Source organism: Bos indicus, chromosome 17 (assembly GCF_029378745.1).
Source record: "Bos indicus isolate NIAB-ARS_2022 breed Sahiwal x Tharparkar chromosome 17, NIAB-ARS_B.indTharparkar_mat_pri_1.0, whole genome shotgun sequence".
In the NCBI taxonomy this organism is placed as follows: domain Eukaryota; kingdom Metazoa; phylum Chordata; class Mammalia; order Artiodactyla; family Bovidae; genus Bos; species Bos indicus.
In genome coordinates, this window is record NC_091776.1 from 34,248,425 (window position 1) to 34,272,010 (window position 23,586).

A 23,586-nucleotide genomic window follows, 5' to 3' on the forward strand; every position below is an offset into this window, starting at 1 on the left:
TTTCATGTTACTTACATTCTGCCATACACATATACACACATATACACACAGACCCCTAGAGGGAAAGGATTATTTCTTATTTACATTTCTATGTACAAAAGACTTAGCACTGTTTTGCACACAGCAGACATTTAATAAGCATATTAGATGAATGGGGTGAACTTAGTTTACTAGTTTTGAAAGGTAGAATTTATAACACAATGGTTTGAAAGTATTTTAAATGATTCATGCAATTGATGCTAATAATAATAACTAACTGACTGCAGCCATGAAATTAAAAGATGCTTGCTCCTTGGAAAGAAAGCTATGATAAGCCTAGACAGTGTATTAAAAAGCACAGACATCTCTTTGCCAACAAAGGTCCGTCTAGTCAAAACTATGGTTTTTCCAATAGTTGTGAGATTTGGACCATAAAGAAGGCAGAGCACTGAAAAACTGATGCTTTTGAATTATGGTGCAGGAGAAGACTCTTGACAATCCCTTGAACAGCAAGGAGATCAAACCAGTCAATCTTAAAGGAAATCAACCCTGAGTATTCATTGGAAGGACTGAGGCTGAAGCTGAAGCTCCAATCCTTTGGTCACCTGACATGAAGAGCGGACTCACTAGAAAAGACCCTGAAGCTGGGAAAGATCAAGGGCAGGAGGAGAAGGGGGTGACAGAGGATGAAATAGTTAGATACCATCACCAACTCAATGAACATGAGTTTGAACAGACTCTGGGAGATAGTGAAGGACAGGAAAGCCTGGTGTGCTACAGTCCATGAGGTCGCAAAGAGTCAGATACATCTTAGTGACTAAACAACAACATTCATAGGGTACTCGCTGCTGCTGCTAAGTCGCTTCAGTCGTGTCTGACTCTGTGCAACCCCAGAGATGGCAGCCCACCAGGCTCCCCCGTCCCTGGGATTCTCCAGGCAAGAACACTGGAGTGGGTTGCCATTTCCTGTTCCAATGCATAAAAGTGAAAGTGAAGTTGCTCAGTTGTGTCCAACTCTTAGCGACCCCATGGACTGAAGCCCACCAGGCTCCTCCCTCCATGGGATTTTCCAGGCAAGGGTACTTACTGTGGGCTAAATTTTTACATAGGTTATCTGATTTAATCTTTGTAAGAAATAGAGACTAATATTATCATCATTTCATAAGTAAAAAAAAAAAAAATGTGGTTTGAGGAGGTCAGTGTTAGTACAAGGATTCCAGCTTGTACTCTCTCAAAGCCCATATGTATATGAAACACCTGGCCAGGTGCCAGGAGTCTGTACAGGAAGCAGTCACCATGGCACAAACATGCCCCAATATGACAGCTAGCCTGCAACCAGGCACTCAGAGCAACCATGTGGCTCTATCTGAGGTACTTCACTTTCCTAGTCCCCATCTCTACAATAAGAAATGGGACAAGACCTTTCAAATAATGTCAAAGCCTGGAGTTCTGGGACCTTAGACCTATTCCCGAAAATGAAGATAATAATAGTTAAAATTCTTACGTCATCTTATTCAGCAAATGTCCCAAAGCACTGATCATCATAGTTGTAAAACCGAAAGGGTCTGTAAAGTGTGAGGCTTCAGAGAACTGGATGCTGGTTTTAGAATCATGCGTTGTCAGCCTCAGACAACGTATAAGATTACCAACAGACAATAAAGCAAAATTTCTATAAAATTTTCTTTGTCGTTTGTCTTAATCATCAGCCTAGGAAGAAGTAGCCAGATAGAAAGTACACAAAGTCATTCTTACCCTACTCTGAAGAGTGAGGTAATCGCAGACAAAATAAAACTGGAAACTCCAATATAAGTATGATGCCCTGTCCCTAATCATACAAATTCAGTGATGCAACTTCGCAATTTCTCTTATGAAAAAGCAGACATTTTCAAAACATGAGGGACTCAAATGCCAGTGGTGTTTTAAAACATAATACCAGATGCCTATTAAACTACATCTCCTGCCCCTAGAAGGCAGAGGCACAATATCCTATCACCTCCATGTAAAACAATCATCTTCCTACCAGGACAGGAAAGCACATTCTTCACCCCTAGGCTCATCAAAACACTGAATATTTAATGATTTCACAGCTGTCTATTGCAGCTGGCAGACATAACTGAAGAAGCAATGGCCCTCCAGACTGGAGATTAGAATAATCAGGCTCAAGTTGACAGGGTCTAGGTGTGTACTCACAGGTTCCAAGGTCATTTAAAAAGGACCCTTGCATTTTAATTTGAAAAAAATAATTGATGAGGGTTCTGTCCAGTTTGCCTGAAGACAAAGTGCCTCCCCCAAATGCAGAAGTACCCCAAGATAAAGTTCTCTTTTCTTCCAAAGAGAATAAAGAGTTGTAACTCATCATAATTTTTGGCATCTCTTGATAGCAACACTATATGTGTGACTTTGTTACACCTGAAGAATGTTAAAGGTTGACTGTCATCAACTAAAAAACTAACATTATTCTTTTCGTTTCTCCCCTTTAGCCACTCCTACCCTAACCCCAAATACCTTAGTTTGGCCGAAATGTTCAATATTGCAACCATTTCTGTTTTAGGAATTCCAAAGCCTTTTTAAAACCCAAGATGACTTCTTCTCATTAGTAAGGGGAAACTTTGTCCTTTAGTCAAAGCCACAGAAAAGTATTTGGTGGATCACCATAAAACACGAGAAAAAAATGCAATGATTTCTCATCTTCAGGAATTACTTAGTATCGTGCTCACAGTTCAATAATCTTTGCAGAACAGAATAAGGACAAGAGATATATTTTCTCAGATTGACAGATGGAGGGGTGAGGGGATGCATAGCATGTGTGTGTGTGTGTTTGCGTGTGTGCACGCACACTACTTTAAAGGAAGTCTCACTTTCACAGGAAAACCACCTGTGGTACTAAACTTGATGACTCTCACCCACCAGGTTGGCAGCTGGATGCAGATTCTTGGGAAACCAGCTTCTGTGGTTCACCTCACTCCCTGATAATGACAGGCCGTTGCCTTGCCCTCAACCCCGAGAAAGGAAAAAAAAAAATCAACACTCTAAAAATAAGAAGAAAGAACAAGGGAGTGAAGTTCTTGCCAGTGCTAGTAACCAGGAGACCTAGAAAGAGGCCGCTGCATACCCTGCTAGTTATTGCCCATTTCCACCCATAGGAAGCTGGCCTGAGAGCTTGCCAAAGGGAAAGAAAAAATCAAAATGTTCTCCATCCTTCCTGTTTACATTAATAGAACAGAGTCACGTACAGCATTCCAGCTCTATTATGTTCCCCCTCCACACAGAGTAGCTTTTTTAGGTCAAAGTTTTCAAGAAAAAGAATTTTAAATTATATCTTCAAGTTTTAAACTCTTCCCTTTCCTATATGCCATACATCCATTATTCAATTAAATTGATAGAAATACAAATTTGCTTTCATCACCTTATCTAAGGGGCCATGTTTTCTTATTTTAATGAATGTAAGTTAAACAATCAGAAGTTCCCTGAGATCACTGTTCCAGCGTGAACCATCTATTTAATGAAATGGAGTTTACACTTTTAAAGAAACTTCTTCCCACAGGAAAAATAAGGTCAAATTCCTAGGATAAGAAACCATAATAGATGTAACTTTACTGCTGAAATCAGTGGTTTGAGGAAAGCTCAAACCACTCCCCAATACCCTAAAAGACTGTATCTTTAAAACAAAGAAACACTGCTATTAATGCACAATTATTTGTGTACTTTTCTAAGGAGAAATTTTACCACAGAGTAGGATTCCCCTAAGAACAAAAGAAATCTGACTTTCTATAGACTGTAAAGCCTACAAAGAAATAGGGTGCTGTCCCGGGGGGGCTTCCCAAAACTTTTTGTTTATACAGTGTACAGTATAATAGATACAACATAGTATATTTTGTATACATGGTTTAATGTCCTGCAAAGTCTTAGGACACAGCCTTCTAGCCTTTTTGCAGGGGCTGCAAAACCTCTAGATGCTTGCTTCTCCAGGCTTTCCCCACTCCGTTCCCTCAGTCTGGAGAGACCCTCCCTTTTCCCTTATCACTCCCTTGGCTTCTCCAAGCCCTCCTGTCACGTCCTCAGGAAACTCTCCTCTGCCTCTCAGTATGCTGCTACTGCTGCTGCTAAGTCGCTTCAGTCGTGTCCGACTCCGTGTGACCCCATAGACAGCAGCCCACCAGGCTCCCCCATCCCTGGGATTTTCCAGGCAGGAACACTGGAGTGGGTTGCCATTTCCTTCTCCAATGCATGAAGGTGAAAAGTGAAAGTGAAGTCGTTCAGTCGTGTCCAACTCTTCGAGACCCCATGGACTGCAACCTACCAGGCTCCTCCGTCCATGGGATTTCCAGGCACGAGTTACTGGAGTGGGGTGCCATCGCCTTCTCCGGCCTCTCAGTATATTCAACCCCAAACTGTCCTGCCCTCACCTCCATTCCCTCGTATTCTTTGCTCTCCTGCTCTCTCACTTAGGTTTCAGATGCCTTAAAACATTTGTGATAAATTGGTTCCTTGTGTAATCATGTATTTAATGGCTATATAATTTTTATGTAACACCTGCCTCCTATACTTAATAAGCTCCCACACAGCAGGGACTATAGCTTTCTTGGCTACTGCTTGAGCATAATAGAAATACTCAACAAAATGTTCTGAATGAGTGACTGAAGTCTTGCACAAAATACTCATTACAATTTTATCAGCTCCATAACCTTTTCAATTTTCCAGAAGCCTTAGAGAATAGGATAGGAAATACTTCATCAGAAATCATCCTGTGGGGACTTCCCTGATGGCACAGTGGTAGGGAATCTGCCTGCCAATACGGCAGACACAGGTTCCATCCCTGGTCCGGGAGGACCCCACAATGCCCGAGAGCAACAGGGCCCAGGCGCTGCGGCTACTAAGCCTGTGCTGTAGAACCCAACTACTGAGCACACACACTGCAATCGCTGAAGCCCACATGGCCTGGAGCCCAGCTCCGCAACAAGCGAAGCCACGGCAATGAGAAGCACAGGCATCATAATGAGAGCGTAGCCCCCACTGGCCACGATTAGAGAAGGCCCACGTGCAGCAGTGAACACTCAGTGCAACCAAAAATTAATTAATTAATTTTCATAAAAGACATCTTCCTGTCTAAAGCAATAACATGAATAAAGGTAAACAGTCCAGGAATCTCTGACCGGGGATGGGGGAGGTGGGAGGGAATGAAGGCAAATAAAGCAAACCTCAACAGAAGAGAGGGTTTCTAGTGATTGGAATGGACGATAAAGGCGAGTTGGGGGTGAGAAGGTCTATGGAGAATTAAACTCAGTCCTGAATATCAATAAGCAGAAAAGTCTGCATACTAAAGTGACATGATAAAGCTGTGAGATTTACCCAAAGGTCATATAAAATATTGACTCAAGGGATAGAGGTTAAAGGCAGCAACCAATTAGGAAACTAAAATAGTCTTAAGTGTGAAGTAAATAAGAGGGCTTCCCTGATGGCTCAGCAGGTCAAGAACCTGCCTGCAATGCAGGAGATACAGGAGACATGGGTTCAGTCCTTGGCTTGGGAAGATCCCCTGGAGAAGGGAATGGCTACCCACTCCAGTATTTTTGCCTGAAAAATCCCATGGACAGAGGAGCCTGGTAGGCTACAGTCCATGGGGTTGCAAACAGTAGGACATAGCGACCAAATAACAAACAAAAAGAGGTATATAAAACCTCAGTTATTGTGGCAGGAGTGGAAATGGGGAATAAAGACCAGATTATGAGAGATCAAGAGAGAAGGACTGCTAAAACCCAGGGAGCTTTGTTGTTGTTCAGTCACTCAGTCGCATCGGACTCTTGCAACCCCATGAACTGCAGCAACGCCAGACTTTCCTGTCCTTTATCATCTCCCGGAACTTGATTATGAGAGATCACGAGAGAAGGATTGCTAAAACCTGGTGAGGAAGGAGGGTTCAAAATTCCTGGAGCCGTCAAGCCTGGGTGGAAGGGAGTAGCGGTCCAGCAGAGAGAGCTCTTCCCTCTGTTCTCAGCTCTCTGGATAACCTTGAACAAACCAGCTAACCTCTTCAGCCTCATCTGCTTCACCTAATTAAGACTGGAGCAGATGATCGCAACCTTTCCCATTCTCTGAAATCAGCTCTTCACCAAAACCAGGAGGACAGCAAGGGTCCATGGCTGGGAAACAAAAGACTTGTGTCTCATGTTAGCTACGTTGAGCTTGAGGTAAAGAGAGAGACCCAGAAAAAGATCTCCATCAGGCAGCTGGGAATACAAGACAGATGAGCCCGGAAGGAAAGCAGGCTAGAGACAGAGATTTAAGAGCCAGAGGCCTCACGTTTTAGTTGAAGTGATGGGAGTGAATTAAGCTGCAGAGGAAGACAGTGAAGAGAGGAAACTGTGGCCAGCTCAGATCCTCTCTAGTCCTAGGAACCCCAATGTCAGGTCATTTGTGGCCATAAATCACTCCCGGGAGTCAAAGGGTTCATTCCTCCTCCAGGAATAGAAAGACCAGGATAGATTTTCTGATCCCACTGTAGACTTGGACCTTCTTTAATTCAGACTGGTGGTCAGCTGTAATCCATACGTAAGATCTGGGGTGGCGGAGGGGGGAATGAAGAGCTTGCACACCCTACTGCTGCTGCTAAGTCGCTTCAGTCGTGTCCGACTCTGTGCGACCCCATAGACGCCAGCCCACCAGGCTCTGCCGTCCCTGGGATTCTCCAGGCAAGAACACTGGAGTGGGTTGCCATTTCCTTCTCCAGTGCATGAAAGTGAAAAGTGAAAGTGAACTTGCTCAGTCGTGTCCGACTCTCAGCGACCTCATGGACTGTAGCCTACCAGGCTCCTCCGTCCGCGGGATTTTCCAGGCAAGAGTACTGGAGTGGGGTGCCATTGCCTTCTCCGGCATACCCTACTAGTTCTATAGAAATTAGAGAATTCCTGAGGTCATGCTGCAAATGCAAAAAGCCTCTGTGGCCCTCAATTTTTGTTTAGTCACTAAGTTGCGTCTGACTCTTGTGACCCCATGGACTATAACCTACCAGGCTCCTCTGTCCATGGAATTCTCCAGGCAAGAATACTGGAGTGGGTTGCCATTTCCTCTTCCAGCGGATCTTCCTGACCCAGGGATAAACTCATGTCTCCTCCATTAGCAGGCAGGCTCTTTACCACTGAGCCACCTGAGAAGCCCTATGGCCCTCAGTGGTCTCCAAAAAAAAGTCAGATAGCTATTGTGCTTTCCCTCTCCTGAGGCATCCCCCACCGGGACCCAGTGGCATATCCAACCCTGGCAGGACAGCAATGTGCGTGGGATCCACACCAGGCTGTGGTGGCAGCTCTGGGAAGGGAACCCTGGTCCTCTGCCTTTCAATCCAATTCTCTTTTCCAATAATCACCCTGCCTGTTAAAAGCATATGTGCTACACCTTTAAAATTCCCATTGCCCTTCACTGTGAATAGTGTTTCATTGTTCACTGCCATCCTACCAGAGAGGGAGCATTGTGCACGTCAACAAAACTTGCACCCTTGAGCAGCTGAGGGCTCAGTTTCCTCCAGTGATCCGCAGGCGGGCAATCATTGCCAAGGGCGTGACTGTATATCAGCTCTCCTTAAATTGCATATAGGAATATTGTTGCTATGTGGCCTGAGCCAAACAATCCGAGTCACCTGACATCCTCCATCCAACATTTAGGAGTCATCAAACTTAATTTCCCCTTTGTGCAATAAAACACCAAGAGGAAGCTTTAATGGATTGTATTATGTAACGGTTCTATAAAAATAGCAGGCCAGCTCCGAAGCACTTCCTTCCTGGGGCCCAGTAACCTATGCTGAAAGGATACACACTGGTTGCTCCGGCAACCATGAGAGATGACACTAGGGAAAAAAACAGCAACAAAAGAACCATTTTTTGGCTCAGTCAAATGAGGTCTGGCTTCAAGCTTGTGATAGAGTGAATACAGACAGCCCAACACAGAGAGAGGGAACCAGTTAGCAATTCTACTCAGGCACTAGCAGCCTTGCAAAGCTGCCTCTGCTTTCGTTCTTTCTTTTTTTCTTTCTTCTTGTTTCTTTCAAGAGGAAAAAAGCCTTCCCCTAGTAATTTTATTTTTAATTTTAAAAAGCAAATATTACTGCAGCAATCAGTAAACAATGATTATCTTTTTTTTTTCTTTCTCTTCCCAGGAGCTCAAAAAATAATTTCTCTGACATGCAATTGTCTTTTCTTTTCTCCTAGATTCTTGGGGATTTGATCACACAGGAAGCAACTAGTTTAGTGGCAATAACCCTTAGACCCAACCTCTAAATAAAAAATAAATAAATCAAGTACACTTGAGGAATAATGCATTTTAAAAGTGAGCAGCATTTCTGGGATATCTCTTCACAGCAGACATCAAAGGACTTTAATCTCCTCTCTCCTGCTGTATTGAATCAGAACTCCTACATTTTATTAGCATTATCATTATTACTGCCTCGTTTTAATTTCAGAAAATTGATTTTCCCAATATACTGAGAATCGTGGCAGAAGGTTCGTAACTGCTGACAGACACCTAACTGTTTTTCCTCTTACAAGGAGGAAATGGACCCTGAGGGATTTACAAATATGATTTAGAACCTCTGGAAAATAAAATCAAGAATTAATCAAATGGGATTAAGTTCAGATCTCTAATATAAAGCAACAGCAATAATTTTTTCAAAACGATTCTTGAAATCAGTGCTCAAAAATAAGTAATGCATTTTTTTTATCCAAAGGGCCTGTTTTAATCCTCATCTAGTAAATGATTTATTTCAAGATAAGGCACTCAGAACAAAGCAGGTGCCCTCTGATCAAGCAGGAATAAAAATCTGTGGAAGCAGGTGGTAAAGTATTATGTTAACGTAAACAGCTGTGACGATGGTTATCCTGTGAACTGGTATGTCTGTAGGAAGAAGGCCAGAAAACCCCAGCTATGTATGCTTTTCAGGCTCTGTTTCTACCTTTTGTTGCCCTTCATCCATGAATTCAAATTCTCGCAGCACATTTTAATCATCTACCTGCTGGCAATTAACTAACATTAAGACTGCTGCAAAGAGTTGGACAGAACTGAGCAACTGAGCACACGCGTGCGTGCACACACACACACACACACACACACACACACACACAACTGTCTTTACAAACCAAAGGGAAATGGAGAATTCAAAATTATTCACTTATTTTTTATCAATGCATGCTGCCAAACTAGAGATTCTTGTCTCCAAAGGGTAGGATTTGAGGCAAAATTCCAATCCTTCCCCATAAAGTTGGTTGAATCATCTCTATTTACCACATCTGGGCTCTCCTCAGGATGGATTTAGAGACAGATTAATCTTTAAACATCAGATGCTGTTGAAACACAAAACAGCCTTTATTATCAAAGTTGCAAACTTCAAGCTTAAGCCCTTTAAGACCCAAGACCCTGTATCTTTGGAGAAAACATATGCAGAATGCATGTGCCTTAAAGTTATTGGGCCTTATTTTCCTTTTGTGCTAAGGGTTTTGAAATCAACAGGATTAAGTTACAGATAGTTGGGTTTTACCCAGATCTTTATTTTTGACTCTAAAAAGGGATTGAAGAAGGCTTTGATGAAATGGACATAGAATTAGTATTCAATAGGAGCTCAACTCCAGGGGAGAAGACTGATTTCAAGGAAATAGAACAATGTATGTTGCTTGGTTTTCTGGCCCATGATGCCAATTCACTGCTGTTTCAGCACATGGCACAAATAAAGGATATAGGAGTTCATAAAACTTACTGCATGTGTGTGTGCTCAGTCAAGTCCAACTCTTTGTGACCCCATGGACGGTAGCTCTTCAGGCTCCTCTGTCCTTGGAATTCTCCAGGCAAGAATACTGGAGTGGGTTGCCATGTTCTTCTCCAGGAGATCTTCCCAATCCAGGAATCAAACCTGGGTCTCCTGCAATGCAGGCAGATTATTTGCCATTTGAGCTTCTAGGGAACCCCTTCTAAAACTTGGTATACACCATTAAATTCATAAATCCTTTACAGTTATTAAAGAAATACCAAATAACATGAAGTTAGGATAAATATTTCCAAGCTTCAGGTTTTCAATTTAGCATCTCCTCTGGTTGCTTCATGCATGGACTATGTCAATATGAATAATAACATTAAGCATTTGGCCATTCCTTTTAGAGGTTATGGAATCTACAGTATACTATGTGTATTTATAGAGAAGGAAAAGCACATCATAAAGTATGAGATAAAGCACTAGTGTTTACTAAGGTTTACTATACGCAAGGTTATTCTGCCTTGTAGGAATTTACAGTGCAGACTGGATTTAACACATAAACTTATACAAAGATAACTTCCACTACTCAGTAAGCCCTAAAGAAGTACTATAGCTAACAAATGCCAGAGGAGTTTTTCACATAGCAGAGATCTCTGTGGATGAGATGGACCAGGGAGGATTAATAAAAAGAGAATTTAAGCAAATAAAGAGGCGTGAGACTTAGAAAGGAGAAGATATTAACAAAAGGGCCAAGGTACTAACACTTAGGGTTTATTCATAGGACAATGGGGATACAGAGGGCGTGGAGGTGAAAAGACAAGCCTCGGAGGAGAGAAAGGCAGGAAATAGCATTATTTGAATTTATAGGAAAAAAATGTAGATCATTCACCATGTAATATTGAGCTTCAAGGAAACTTAGACATCATTTTCATGTCATTTGGGATAAGAGTCTTAACCTCTGCTTGCCTCAATTTCCTTGTATATAAGATGGAGTTAATAATAATAATAATAACGCCATCTTCTAATGCATTAAACCAGTGGTCCCCAACCATTTTGGCACCAGGGACCAGTTTCATGGAAGACAATTTTTCCACGGACCAGGGTTGGGTGGGGGTCGGGGGGATCGTTTCAGGATGACTCAAGCATGTTACAGTTATTGTACACTTTATTTCTATTATTATTACATCAGCCCCACCTCATCATCAGGCATTAGATCCCAGAGGGTGGGGACCCCTGCATAAAACAAATATTGGTTGTCCTCTCTGCCGGGTCTCTCAGCTTATGTTTCATTTCATATACCGTCTCTGTGTTGACTTAATCAGTCTCAAGGTGTGATGTCTACGTAGTGAGAGTAGTACCCCCAATCCAGCCCCCAACCATGGCCTCTTTAAGAGATAAAAGGAGAAGCTGGAGTCAGTAAATCCTCCCCACTGGCTTGGAGTGGGGAAGAGACTCTGAGAAACAGGCAGTCAGTCCACCAAAGACATCACACCATTTACCTAACTCTGTCTTCAACTAAGGCTGGCCTTAGGAGGAGAGCGTCATGGGGTCAGATCGGAGGAAACGCCCACCGGCACATTCTTCTCCCTGCGGCCAGCCAGCTCTTGGACAGTTTGAGGTTCCTGATCAAATAGACCAAAGGCAGTGGAAGCTTAGAACACAGACTCCCATTCCTCAGCCTTCTCCATGGCCCTGACAGCAGTAAAATTAATCTCATTTTCCAACCTTGGCACCCTGTCAAGGGCCCCAAAAAGAGAGAAGACTCCCCTTTGCCCATTTCTTTCAGAGCATCTTGATTTTTCATGAGGCCTCACTCTTCACTGATGCACGTCAAGTCATAGACTCATGGAACCACTTCCTTGTGGCCCACTTCATTTTGTTTACTTAAAGATTGTTTTTGTGACTTTTTAAAAGCCATGCTTGCATCTGGGATGTGTAATTCTAAGTCAGAGAAAGACAGTTGTTATGTATTGTTTAAAATTTGTTTAATAAAAAGGAATTTCTTTGAAAACATCAGGCCAAGCTTATGATGTAAATTTACTGTCTGTAAATTTACAGTGTAGTGACAGAAACTATAACACAGTATGTTAATTGATCAGTGTTGCAAGAAACATCCACTATAGCAATGAAAGAGTATATGGTGTTTTGTTTAAACGATATTAACTCAAGATGAGAAATAAAATGTTTTCTTTGGGGTAATTTTCCCTTTTATGGTGATTTTTTTTCCTTGGTCTGTCTATATTTGTTAACTTTTCCATAACAAATATAAACTCCTCACATCATTACAAAAAAAAAAAAAAAGCAAGTAAGATATTGATAATATGACTTCAGACAATCCAGCAGGTGATCGTCACCTGAAAATTTCATCTCTCAACACCAAAGCTCTTGTCCAGCCCTTCCTGCAGATTTAGAGAAGCTGAATTCAGGTGTGTTTCTGAAGCTGAACAAGCCCAAGTTCAGATGCAATAGACTTACCTCTTCTTAATCCATTTAACATATTATTGCTTAAGACTAATCCAAAATGAATCCTGGCCTTTGACTGTGCTCCTTTAGAAAAGGAAGGAGAAGCTTTGATGCACCGAGTCCACAGCCTAGATTTCCATATGGGCTCAGGAAAAAAGCTAGCAGGAGGCCGTGAGGTTTTGCATTAGGCTCAGATCTCAGGAGACCAGAGTTTGATCCCTGGGTTGGGAAGATCCCCTGGAGAAGCAAATGGCAACCCACTCCAGTATTCTTGCCTGGAAAATTCCATGGACAGAGGAGCCTGGCAGGCTACAGACCATGGGGTCGCAAAGAGTCAGACACAAATGAGTGACTAACAATTTTACTTTTTTTTCCTTTACTTTCAAATGCTCCCTAAGACTTTGCTTAGTACAAAAGCAAATCCTGGGACTCGAGAACTAAGCTTCCCCTCAGCACTGGGGAAAACCCAGCTGGGTTATCCTCCAATCACCTCTTCAGTGACACATGTCCTGAGAATCTATGCTGACCATTGTAGGGAAGTGAAGTTGCTCAGTTGTGTCATACTCTTTGAGACCCCATGGACTGTAGCCTACCAAGTGCCTCCATCCATGGAATTTTCCAGGCAAGAGTACTGGAGTGGGTTGCCATTTCCTTCTCCAGGGGATCTTCCTGACCCAGGGATCAAACCCAGGTCTCCCACATTGCAGGCAGACGCTTTACCAACTGAGCCACCAGGGAAGCCCATCATAGGGAAAGGTGGGCAGCAAACTCAGACCTCATTCTGAAGCCAAGGAACCTATGTCATAGAAGGGCAGGCAAAACATGAAATGGACCATAAGAAAACAGCCCCATGACACAAAGTCAGGCAGTCATCAGTACCATTCCCTGGTGATTCCGGGCCTTGTTCTACACACTCGGTGGGATTGTTCCTCACTTTGAAGTTAGCCGCCACATGAGAGTGGCTCTGGCTAATTAAATGCACATCGCTTGGAAGTAGCAGCTTTAAGAACCAATGCATAACTGACTCTACCCCCTTCCTCCCGTTACAGTGACTGCGTTATTGCAGTTAGTGGAGGCTCTCACAGCCAAGGTCCCAGAATATGAACACTGGAGAGCAGAGTTCCTGCCAACCTGAGATGCACATGGAGGGTGAGCAAGAAATAAGCTGTGGCGGTTTTTAAAACAGTAAGACTTGGGTTTGGTTTTTTCACCAACATAACCTAACTCATCCTGATTAATACACAGTTAATCGTCACACCAATTCTGTTAGTTACTCATTATCTCCATGTTACACTTTAGGAACTGAGCCATAAAGAAGAAAAGAAGCTTGCCCATGGCAGGTCAGATCGGGATAGTTCCATACCCTGACGCATTTTATATTTAAGGAAACTGAGTCTTGTATATTCAGTGACCTGCCAAAGGTCACACAGACAATAAGTAAAACCTGTTCAGGTCACAGGCAAACTTGTTCTCTTCACCATGCCTTATAGTAAGTGATTATGGCCAAACAATGGGTTTAACAAGAGGTGGCCTAAGCAGGAATGATCTCTTGATCTCAGAGCTAACAGGGGTACCTTTAAAAAATAACCAGAATCTGAACTGGACTCAGAATGATCAAGTTTATTAAGCAGTGAAAAGGCAGGAGAAACAGCTTGAGACCCAGGTAGAGATGTAGGAAGACCATTTGACAACACTGGATCCAGGTCCAGTTAAAGGACAGCTGGAGAGGGGATTCTGAAAAAGCAGTCTGGGGACAGATTATACAGGTCCTTCCCTGCCATCCTTAGGAGTTCTGACTTATCTGCAGTCAACTGGGAGATGCTGGATGACTCAACGGAAGTGGTGGTTCAGTGTTTTAACGTAGTATTTTTCAGCCATCAGTTGACACCAAGGTGAATAATTTTGCTAATAAATATTATTTTATAACACAAATTCCCCTGCCAAAGAAAATAAAACAAACAAAAAAATACCTCAAATACATTCCCATGCCCAAAGTTTAAAAAGGCAACCAGCTGCTACAGTGTCTGCTCTCAGAGACTGACTGTGTGCACCTTGGATCTTGGAACTGAGCAGGCAACTTCATCTCTCCTAAACACAACAACCTTTTCTTCCCTAGACTCTGACATGTTCAAGAATGAAGAATCAGGTCACCATTTCCTTTGAATACCAAAATTTCACAGCCTGACCATTCTCGTTCACTGTGGTCCACAGCACAGTTAGAAACAGGCGGTAAATTTTATCATCGTTTCACTCAGACATTTGTCTCCTTACTACTTAAAAAAAATTAAACTTAACCTGGAATTCAAATGCTAGGAAAAATAAAATAGTTCTGGATTGCCAAGCAAGTTACCCAATATCCTTATTTGAAAATAACAACAGCAGCGGCTAGGGGATCTACTTAATTGGGGTAAAAGCATATTCTTTAAATTGTAAAATTTTTTGGAATACATCAATTGCAGTTTAATGAGGTTTCCCTGTAATTCATTTTCACTGAATTTATTATAAAAGAACATCTCCAATATTCCTACTTTTTAAGAATCCCATTGTTCTTATCTCTATCATGTTGTTTGTTATTGTAAGCTTACCACATTTTTTATTAAAGATAATTGCATTAGAATTGGTTACTGAGAAAGAGAATAGGAAAATCTTAAATTCTAGGAAGAAAAAGATTCTATCTAATAGCATTATTATTAATAAAGCATGCAACAAGGAAACCATAAAATATCCTGTTAATTAGAATTGCTCCCCAGGAAGAATTTTCCAAAGGATGTCATAGGCCTCAGTCATGACTGGTTCTTAAATTATATATGTTTACATGCACTGCGGTATTTTTTAAAGTTTACCAATAACCCAGATGCTCCGGGCACATGTACAAAAAAATAATTTTTACAATACCACAATCAAATCAGATTCTGTGGTTAAAAAAAGAAAAGCTAAACCTTAAACAACCCCATAAAAGAGGAGGAAAGAAAAAAATAACCCAGCTGGATAGTCATAAAATGCCAAACCAAAACTATATACTTTTGTCCCAGGCCCCAAATGTCAAAGAACCTGAGATGAAAACAACCACCAGGAAACCTCATGCCACCTTCTACCTTACACAGCCACACCACTGGCACACAGACCCCACACGTGGTGTTTCAGCAGTAACCATATGTATACATCTGGTCAACCACTTTTCAAGCATAGGAATGACCTATAGGTTTTATCTCATCTTTTCTGATGAGAGAGGCAACGTTCAGCTCTGAAACCACACCCCAGCCACTTCCTAGCCTCAAACCCGCTGGCCAGCAAAACCTTTGGGAAATGGGCCAAATGGATATGGCAATTGTACAACTTCAATTTTCTTCTCTTTTGGTCCAGTCATTTACCAGAACTGTAACCAAGTAGCAAAATGCACTGGCTTGAGTTTCAGCATTTTTTGCTTTGCCTCTCCCACCCTCTGGTAGAGATGCTAAAGAACAGTAAAATCTCCAGACAATAACCTTGTTGCTTAGATAATCAAGAAATAACTGGGCCTTCTAGGGGCAACCTGGAAGCCACCCAGGTGGCTCAGACGGTAAAAAATCTCCCTGCAACACAGGAGATGCAGCTTCGATCCCTGGGTCAGGAAGATTCCCCTGGAGAAGGAAATTGCAACCCACTCCAGCATTCTTGCCTGGAGAATCCCATGGACAGAGGAGTCTGCCAGGCTACAGTCCATGGAGTCGCAAAGAGTTGGACACGATGGAGCAACTTACACTTTCTGTCTGGGAGCCACCAAGAACATCAGCCCACAGGATCCTACAAGAACCACTGAGCTACAGCTAAGGCAGGATGTGAGACCCTGTGTGAAGGAGAACACACTCTGGTACTGGATACTGAAAGAATAGAATGTGCATATTCTAAATGCCTACAGTCCTTTCAAATATCAGGTCATACTGTGTGTGGCATGTCATCAGAGGACCCTAGGGTTGAGGATACAGGGAAGCAGAGGCTGGGAGAAACAGTAAAGAAACCAGGTAATGGACAGCCTTCTTGCATCTACTTTTTCAAAGTCTAGGAAGAAAATGGCTACTTGACATGTACTCGATTCATATCACAATAAATACAATCATGCATATAAAGCTCTGACATAGCCTCTGACTTGGGAAGGTGAACTTGATTCATTCACTTCACAACTCTGACTGGACACCTACTACTTACTGGGCAGTCTGTAGATTACCAGGATTACACCTGGGTTAGAGAATAAACAACCTATTTCTTGCCTTCAGGGGCCTCCTCAGCTCTGTGATGATAAAGGTCTTCCAGAACAAAACCAGAAACTAGAGAGGGGTGTAGAATATGCAACCATTCTACCAACCAAGAGTTCACCATCCCCCAGCATGAAGCCTCAATCACTCCAAAGAGAGTCTTGGCCAAGCTCCAAGATTCTGTGAGATTCAATAAGAAGATGCTACTGAACAGAAAAAAGGAGAGACCATCACAGCACCATCTGACAGGTGCATGTCTCAGCATGCAAAACCATGTCTTTGTTAATTAACTAACACTCCTGAGAGTGGATTATAAATATTTATTTTCATATTTCATGATACTATACAACTTCAGAACCAGGAGAAACCTAAAAATATTAAATCCTTATTTTAGAAATGAGGCTCAGAGAAGTGAACATACAACTGCAAGTATGTGTTGCATGCATGTGTGCTGAGTCCCTTTACTCATGTCTGACTCTCTGCGACCCCATGGACTGTAGCCCATTAGGCTCCTCTGTCCATGAAATTCTCCAGGCAAGAATACTGGAGTGGGGGTGCCCATTTCTCTTCTCCAGGGGATCTTCCCAACACAGGGATCGAATCTGTGTCTCCTGTGTCTCCTGCATTGCAGGCAGATTCTTTACCTGCTGTGCCATCAGGGAAGCCATCAAGTATGTATGAAGCAAGTGAAAAATAAGGAGAGCAGGGAAGGGAGATAGGAAGGGAAACAAATGGTATTTGCTGAGCTCTGAGCTCTGAGCTCTCAGATCTTCTTATACTATAAACATCTACTGCTCACAACCACATACCACAAAGTAGATATTAGTATCTCTATTTTACAGATGAGGACATTGAGGCTCAAAGAGGTTAAGAAACTTGCCCAAAATCACCGAGCCAATCAGTGGGAAAACATGTTCATTCAAAAACGCATGGCACTATCATAGGCCGCCTTGATCAAGCTGCTCTTTTTACAGCTGCCTCTTTGGAGTAGGAAACAGCTTACCCTCCTCGATAAATAAATTCCCCACTGTGGCTGACCTTGAATCTTGAGAACTGGTGTGATGGAAAAAAAATGAAAACCCATTCACTAAAGTTTAGTGATCTTTCTTAATCTAGAAAAGCTGACATTGTTCAGAAAACCGTCTCCCCCATAGGCTATTCTTCACAAGGTTTTCTATATAGGTCTAATTTTCATCTTCACAGTCAACCTCGAAACTCACCACATGCAAGTATTTAGCTTCTAAACTACAAAATAATCAATCTCTATAACATTATTATTCTTCAGCTGCCAGAAATCTCTTCAGAGACCTTATCAGAAATTTTGGTAATCCTTCAAAACACCACCTGGCATCTTTTTCAAACCATTTTGTAACGTCATCTCCAGTAACATCCCCCATGAATATCTCCTTCAATACTTTACTGAAAACCTTCACTACACATATGGGACTAGCTACAGATGAGTGGCTGTAAAATATTTAAGAGGTCACCATAAATGCAGAATGGAAACTGCTGCATATTCTATTCCCTGAAGACAAAGTCTGTTTATAGGAATTATAGATTAAAAATATTAAAACAATTTGTGCATCACAGAGTACCTTCCTTTCAGTGATAACAGTCAACAACCAAAAAAAATTACTGGTTAAAATCCACCTTAAAATATGTACCACGTTTAGATTTGAAAATACTTTCATCAAAGCAGGAAATGTTGAATTGTATTGAGGGGAGTTAGAAAGAAAAATCAATAGAGGTAGCATAGATTTCGTACCTTCGTTACTATAAATGAGACTGCATCTCCAAACTCTTTTTTTTTTTTTTAATTTACAAAAGTGTAGGGAGAATGAAGAAATTAGGATTCATTTGTCTAGATTTTTAGCCTGTGCTGCAGTCACCAGCTAACTGTTTAAAAAGTCCACTTCCTGTTGGTTTGGGAGGGAGAAGGGAAAGAGAAAGGGAACACACAGAAAACAGATGTGTAAATAAGTATTTATCAACACAAAATCTTGGCAAACCTTGATCTTTCTAGCGCCCTTGCACTGCATGTCCCAAGTTCCCTAGTTTCCCCAATCCCCAAAGAATTCACAGCCAGAAAGGAAGGTAAAAACCTTTTACATGACAGGTTTGCCACAGTGTGAGGAAAGCTTCTTTTGGAGAGTTCTGATGCCTCTCCCTTAATCTAATATTAATAAATGTTTTTGACCCAAGGAATTCCTGCCAGAGAATGAGAGGAATAAAAGGTTCATTTAGCTGGTTTGTCCTGTCCTTGGACTTCCAGGCAGAATAAACAGCACCTTGTGACAAAGGCGGATCACACGCTGGCGGAGCTCCAGGCAGACTCTGGGGGATGCTGTCTGTTCATCAGACAGCACATTGTCTTAACCAGGATGTGGTCGGCCTTGGTGACAAGAAGTATGCAAATGAGCTTCCCAGAGCCTCAGCACCCTGCCCCCCTCCTCTTGTTCCCTCCGTAGGCACAAGCCCGCGGTGGCTGTCCTGAGAACAGAGCACAGAGTCATAGAAAGACGGGGGAAGAGGAAGCAGCCAGAATTAACCAGATTAGCCCCACAGAACTTTTCAAGAAACACACCACAAAGAATGTAACTCCAAACCGCCCTGCTTCCAAAAAAACAAAAACAAATTTTACAACAGGATGGTTTGGTTTTTTTAATGCTCGAGAAACTAAAAGAATTCTGAAGCCAGTTCATTTATTCCCAATGCAGGGGAAGGCAATGAGGCTTTAAAACACTCCATTTTCTGGCAGGACAATTGCATCACCAGACTCCTCGGAAAATAGCGGCCGAGAGCATCTCTCTCACCTTCAGTGGCTTCATATATAAAATGGTATACAATGAGTACATGTGATATCTGGTTGCTGGGAGGACTGAAGGAGGTAATTAAAGGAAAACAATTTTTAACACAATGCTCAGCACCTAATTTGGACTCAGAAAATGTTGGCAGGCTTTATATTGTGCACGTTGTTGAACTGTGTATCATAATAGCACAAAGAATGAAAGAAAAGTTCCTGGGGTAGTGAAGACAGCGATGAAGAAAGAAACAGTACTTCACCTTCTGGTTTACAGCTGGGGCATACTTGGAGTCACACAGGCCTGGTTTTACATCACCTTGGGAAAACTCCCTAATCATCTGAGTCTCAGTCTCTTTACCTGTAGTATGAGCACAACACTCCATTCATTCAAACGGTTAATTGCATGAATGTGCCTAGCACAACACTAGGCCAATAGTAACCACCCCATGGCAGTAATCATTTGCTTGTTTTAGTCACACAACTCTATGGTTGGGTTCAGATTCACACTTTGTAGCTGTGTGGTTTTAGGCAAATGGCTTAACCTCTGTGGGCCTCAATTGCCTCTTCACAAACCAGGGATAATAATACCTACCCCACCAGGTCTGCGTGCCAAGTGGGGCTTCCCAGGTAGCCCCCTCTAATAATATAAACTTTATTAGACTTTCTTGTGGTTTTTCTTTCACTTGCCTATATTTCCAGCTATTGAATATTCAAGAGGAGTGTTTCTGCCTTATTTGAATCTTCAGCTCCTGTGACTAGTACATAGCAGTGTTCAAATCCCAACTTAATCATTTAATAGCCATGTGACCTTAGATAAGTCACTGAAATTCTCTGTAACAACAGTACCAACCTAAGAGATTATAATGACAATTAAAGCCCTAATAACATGGAAAGGGCTCAGAACAGGACCAAACTGAAGAATCATAATAAACACTATATTATTTTGCTGACATTATTATTATTACTAGTGATAACTGACAGATATATTCCTACTCTTATGCAGCTTACATCTCACTGCTTGAGACTAATAAAGAAATATATCAATAAAAATCATCAGATAGTAAATACACAGTGAAGAACACAAAACGGGAAGTAGGATAAAATGCCATTGGAAGATTACTTGTATTAGATGGTCAAAGGACACCCTAGTTCAGTTCAGTTCAGTCACTCAGTCGTGTCCGACTCTTTGCGACCCCATGAATCGCAGCACGCCAGGCCTCCCTTTCCATCACCAACTCCCGGAGTTCACTCAATGTGACAATTGAAAGCAAGACCAGGAAGGAGCTAGCCTTAAGAAGTCATGGAGGAAGAACATTCCACAGACAGGGAAAACTAGCCCTAGAGCCCGAGGCAAGAAGGAGCTTGTCTAATTTCAGAGCAGAAGAATGTCAGTGTGGTTTGGCTGGAGTGTGATCAGCAAGGAGGAAAGGGGTAGGAGAGGACGCTGCAGAGGCAGGTGTTGGCTGGAGAATAGAGCCCACGTAGAATCAGGGAGAGAAGTGGAATGTGATTTCAAGTGGGAAGAGTTGCCTGTGTTGAGTCTTGCAAACTCACATGATCTCATTCATATTTTTAAATAATCACTCTGGCTGCGATGTAGATTAGAATCAGGAAGAGAAATTTGGAGGCTCTTGCTTCAGACCCAAACAAAACAAACAGAAAGGAAGAGAGCTTATATTAGGATGGTAGTGGTGGAGACAACGTAAACGGAGCTGGGATAGGTTTTGAAGATAAAATCAACAGGATGTGCTGATGGTTCAACAATACAGGTCATTGGGGTAAATATACTTATTAAGGGGAAAAGACGTTCAAATAACACTGGACTGTTTTTAAACTGTGCTTGAGATTTATTTCTGACTTAAAGCACAAAGCAACTCTGAACAGTCAAAATTTCTGAAATGGACAGAAAAAGGGATAAGGCTATAAAAGTACAAGGCTAACAAGTACAAGGAAAGAAGTAAACATCAGGGCCAGCAGCCACCTTCCCCTGCCATGACCTACAGAAGGCTGCAGGCCTCTAGGAGAACCCTCCTCACTGCTTAGTGCCATGCCAACATGACATGGGAACCCACTCCAGGATTCTTGCCTGGAGAATCCCACGGACAGAGGAGCCTGGTGGGCTACAGTCCATGGGGTCGCAAAGAGTTGGACACGACTGAGCTACTACCCATAATGCATAGCTTGCAAGGACCCCAGTAGGGCGCACAGAAGAACAGACAGGCCGGTGGAGCAACAACGATGGAATAATAGGGATGGAGTATCAGAAAAAGCAGAAGCCACGGAATGTGAAAATTTCTCAACCCAATGCCAGCACACCCAAAAGCCAAGAAACGATCAGTCCTAGGCTCAACAGACCCCTGCAACAGAGACCATTAAGGATCCAGAGACTGCTGATAGATCCTGCCACATTACATAAAACAGCCTTTTATACCTAGATGCCAGCTTGAGAAGATGCAGGGAGAGGAGAGGGGCACCTGAGGAACCTGAGCGTTTACCCAAAAGAGTATGAGTAAACAAGGAGATGGGATAGCATTAATTAGCAAAGTTTCAATTTCCTTCCTATCTAGCAGGGTAAATGGCTTATGAAGTAAAATCTCTCAGATGTGAACAATAAAAGAGCCATAGCTTTATTTGTAAATCTAATTCATTGCATTTGTAATACAATCATAAATGTTGTTCACTATATCAATGTTCAGTTCAGTTCAGTCGCTCAGTTGTGTCCGACTCTTTGCGACCCCATGAATCGCAGCATGCCAGGCCTCCCTGTCCATCACCAACTCCCAGAGTTCACTCGGACTTACATCCATCGAGTCAGTGATGCCATCCAGCCATCTCATCCTCTGTCGTCCCCTTCTCCTCCTGCCCCCAATCCCTCCCAGCATCAGAGTCTTTGCCAATGAGTCAGCTCTTCGCATGAGGTGGCCAAAGTACTGGAGCTTCAGCTTTAGCATCATTTCTTCCAAAGAAATCCCAGGGCTGATCTCCTTCAGAATGGACTGGTTGGATCTCCTTGCAGTCCAAGGGACTCTCAAGAGTTTTCTCCAACACCACAGTTCAAAAGCATCAATTCTTCAGCGCTCAGTCTTCTTCACAGTCCAACTCTCACATCCATACATGACCACAGGAAAAACCATAGCCTTGACTAGACAAACCTTTGTTGGCAAAGTAATGTCTCTGCTTTTGAATATGCTATCTAGGTTGGTCATAACTTTCCTTCCAAGGAGTAAGCATCTTTTAATTTCATGGCTGCAGTCACCATGTGCAGTGATTTTGGAGCCCAGAAAAATAAAGTCTGATACTGTTTCCACTGTTTCCCCATCTATTTCCCATGAAGTGATGGGACCGGATGCCATGATCTTCGTTTTCTAAATGTTGAGCTTTAAGCCAACTTTTTCACTCTCCACTTTCACTTTCATCAAGAGGCTTTTGAGTTCCTCTTCACTTTCTCCCATAAGGGTGGTGTCATCTGCATATATGAGGTTATTGATATTTCTCCTGGCAATCTTGATTCCAGCTTGTGTTTCTTCCAGCCCAGTGCTTCTCATGATGTACTCTGCATAGAAGTTAAATAAGCAGGGTGACAATATACAGCCTTGACGTACTCCTTTTCCTATTTGGAACCAGTCTGTTGTTCCATGTCCAGTTCTAACTGTTGCTTCCTGACCTGCATACAGATTTCTCAAGAGGCAGGTCAGGTGGTCTGGTATTCCCATCTCTTGAAGAATTTCCCACAGTTTATTGTGATCCACACAGTCAAAGGCTTTGGCATAGTCGATAAAGCAGAAATAGATGCTTTTCTGGAACTCTCTTGCTTTTTCCATGATCCAGCAGATGTTGGCAATTTGATCTCTGGTTCCTCTACCTTTTCTAAAACTAGCTTGAACATCAGGAAGTTCACGGTTCATGTATTGCTGAAGCCTGGCTTGGAGAATTTTGAGCATTACTTTACTAGCATGTGAGATGAGTGCAATTGTGCGGCAGTTTGAGCATTCTTTGGCATTGCCTTTCTTTGGGATTGGAATGAAAACTGACCTTTTCCAGTCCTGTGGCCACTGCTGCGTTTTCCAAATTTGCTGGCATATTGAGTGCAGCACTTTCACAGCATCATCTTTCAGGATTTGAAATAGCTCAACTGGAATTCCATCACCTCCACTAGCTTTGTTCATAGTGATGCTTTCTAAGGCCCACTTGACTTCACATTCCAGGATGTCTGGCTGTAGGTCAGTGATCACACCATCGTGATTATCTGGGACGTGAAGATCTTTTTTGTACAGTTCAATGTTAGGTATGATTAAATTCAAGCAAATATGTTAAGCAAAATGAAGAGGGAACTTTATGATAAAGAATACAGACTACAATGAGAGTGTAACAGTTCAGAT